The following is a 3,687-nucleotide window of genomic DNA, read 5'->3' on the forward strand; positions in this document are numbered from 1 at the left end:
GCCCGGCTTCCCCCACACTCACCGAATGAGCGGCTCAACGCCGCGCGGAGCCGAGCCGCGCGGCTCCTCTCACATCTTCGAGCCGCGCGGCTCCGTCTACTGGTTCAGCAGCAATTTCTCCGGATAACCCTAATCGCGTGCAATCGGAGCGCGATGTTTCTTTCTCCGGTGCAAGTTTTTTACCGGAACTCGACCCAATTACCTTCCCTATAGTTCCAAAAGTCATCTCGGTCTCTACAATCGACTTTCGCAGGATAATTTTCAACTGTTTTGCCTTCCCCACTTGGGACATATAATTATTTTATCTACCGATCTCCTTAGCCAGATAATAGATTCTTTTCTACAACGAAGTATATGGAGCAAAATAAAAGAGAGAGATATATAAAAGAATAAATTTGATTACTCACCCATATTTATTCGACGTGGTTCTTGATACCCTCCTCTACTGATTTCACAAGGACTTACCTACTACTAAGCAAATTTTTATATTGTGCACTTTACAATTAATGCGCTCACGACTCCGGCCCACACACACAATAATAATAATAAATTATTATTATTATCCCTCCGTCAACGACACATACACGAAGAGCGAAATATAATTCTACTCTCGATACGATCCGGCACTTCACCCCAATTCACTCCCACATCGACTCGAGAGTGGGGGGCTTAATGATATGTCTATTGAACCAGTTGGGCCCGATAAATTGATCTCGGCCCAATCAATAAAGTATAAATACGACTTAAATTCATTTAATAAAGGTACACATTTTATTATTCAATCACTCCATATACAAAAATTCTCTCGGCTATTATTGATTATCCGCATGTCTGACTTGAGCGTCGGAGGGGTTTCCGCCGGATCAACCCCGGCTTAGATTACGTGTTTTCTGTTCGCAGGATCCTAGAGTAAATTAAAGTTCTCAGGACTATCTAGCTCGTGAGCACGTGACCTACTTTGCTCTCCCAGCTTCAACACACCAGGTGATTTATTTAATACGTCATCAAATTACAATATATATGAATTAAAGATTTTCTCTACGACCGAAAAATTCACAACGATATGTTATCCAACTATGCAATATATATAACACTATAGTTTAATTTTCTACAATCGATCCGAAGAAAATAAATAGTACATTACTCTTATCGTGCACGGTAGCGGGAGGAAGTTCGTTAAATTCGAGCTTAACTAGAAACTTTTGCCATAATATTATAAAACAGGTGCTTTCTACAAATTCACGAGCAAAGACGGTAAACTGGAAGAAACCCTAATTAGTAATGATGTTGAGCGAATCGATTGACGACTCCCCGATTATATGAAAGTTGTTTATCAATTTACCATGAGTGTATATCAAGATTACGAATGTGACGCGGCGAAACAAGATAAATCATTTGCACTTCCTTGTTTCATAGAGACTGTAAGGAAAATACTAGGATTTTATATTAAATTACAAATATTTATAAGTAAACTCCTTAGACTAAGGAAAAAAATAATTTTTCTTCATACTTTCTTACTCTCATAATTAATTACTTCAGCATATACACACACACACACACACACACACACACATATATATATATATATATATATATATATATATATATATATATATATATGATGTAAAATATTTATATGTTGATTGTGAGGTTCAGGTGAAACAAATTAGCAGGGCTTACAACCAAGAGTTGAAGTGGGTTACGGGGCGGAAGATGCCTTCATTTGACGAATATATTAGCAACGTATTGAGCACGAGTTGCCTTTACGTGTTGCTCTCGGCTGTTGTCGTCGGCATGAAATCTGTTGATAAAGAAACCATCGATTGGTTGTTGAGTTACCCGAAAATTGTTGTATCAGCTGCTAAGCTCGGTCGACACCTCGAGGACTTGGGCAGCCATGAAGTAAGCATTATTGATCTTGATTACCCTCTTATAAATAAAACTAATTTTATCTTTAAAAGATTGAAAATAACAATTTAAATATAGTAAAAAAAAATGTATACTGCATTTCAAATCAATTGCCGGTTTTACGAGACATTTAATTTGATGATGTTTAATATTTTTACAATTTAAAAGTATAAGTGCCTTAAAATGGAATATCGACGCAGTTTCTTCGCTTGTCGAATTTGTCTCAAATCGTTGGATTTTAAACTAATGATGATGAATTATTCATTATTGTTTTGCGTTTGAAGCGTGAAAACAAGAAGGGACAAATGATGACGGTTGTTGATTGCTACATGAAAGAACGTGGCGTATCGAAGCAAGAGACTTTGCGGAAGTTTGCGGAATTAGTCGAGGATGGATGGAAAGATGTGAACACGGAATGGGTAATACTCAATAAGAACTGGTCGAGCAAATTATCAACTATATGCGTATGGGAGAGTTCATATACAACAACGGTGAAGATGGATACACAACTCCAGAAAAATCGTTTGCACCACTCGTCATTGATCTTTTTATGGATGCCATAGTACTTTGATATATATGTTCGATACTAGCGTATATATATGTCCATGTGGAAGTTAGTTAGTTAGTTATTTCAGGTTGTGAAAAGTTAGTTACTTTTTCGGTTATTGTATCTAGAATAATCTACCATCTTTATATAAAAGATGGGGCATGCATGCATGGGATCACTAGCTTTGTACTTATAAACTTTTCAGTTTTCTGATAATAAGATTTATGTCATTTAATTTCATTATATGATGAAAGTTCATATTGTTCGACATGATCATTTCGGTTGCGTCTTCGTGTGTTTAACGAATTAAATTTTTTTATTGATTTTATTCTTTGGCAAAAATCGCACTAATTGTGTAGTAGTTCTTGGATTTTTTGGTGACAACTTTAATTTGTTTTGTTGAATAGAGGGATTTTGCCATGGCTATCTATTGTTGTTGTTCATACTTCATAGTCATTCTTTTAAAGATATATTAGTGACATGGATTGTGCCCTAAATATTGTTTGTTTTCTTTTTTGAATTTTTTTCCCTAAAACACATTTTCCGTCGCTGACCGACATTGAATTATTCTTTTTTTTTTTTTTGAACATTTATGTCTGGTACAAACACTAATATTTCTGTGTTTGAGAGTAATTTAACTATATTATTGTCTAACACAATAATAGTAATAATAATATTATTGTGTTACAAAACTATATTGTTGTGTAATTAACATAGTAACATTATCATATGTTGACCAGATTAAAAAAAAGGGATTTTTATGCAAAAGTCCCCAACCAAGCATGTTTATTATTCTAGGTATAGGGGACATATCTCTTTCACCAATAAGCCCATCCCTTTAATATTTATTATAACTAAAGGAAACATTCATGTATATCCCAATATTACCCTCAATCATTTATACCCAATTCTTAATTGTAATCCAAATTAATCAATTTTGTCCATAAAAGTTCAATTTTGACCACAAAAATTCAATTTTGACTTTTTTTTGGAGTATAATTTAATATGCTCCAATTTCATCCTTAACTTAATTTAATCTCAATTTGACCCCAAATTTCACAAATTATTAAATTTTGACCCAAAATTTTTTTTTTTTTCAAAAAAAATTTTTTTTTCAAAAACTTTTTTTTGCCGCCGGATTCCGGCATTGACCGGCGGTCAACGCCGGTCTCCGGCGTTGACTTTTTAAACTTTTTTTTTTTTTTTTTTTTTTTTTCTTCCGGATTTTTTTT

General features: G+C 34.4%; 1 pseudogene; it reads left to right on the plus strand.

Annotated features, from left to right (window-relative positions):
• Nucleotides 1-1,343: 1,343 nt before the first annotated feature.
• LOC148770548 (tau-cadinol synthase pseudogene) lies at nucleotides 1,344-2,471 on the plus strand (annotated as a pseudogene).
• Nucleotides 2,472-3,687: the final 1,216 nt, after the last annotated feature.

This window comes from Erythranthe guttata, chromosome 5 (assembly GCF_056151865.1).
Source record: "Erythranthe guttata isolate IM_541 chromosome 5, IM_541, whole genome shotgun sequence".
NCBI classification, from domain to species: Eukaryota; Viridiplantae; Streptophyta; class Magnoliopsida; order Lamiales; family Phrymaceae; genus Erythranthe; species Erythranthe guttata.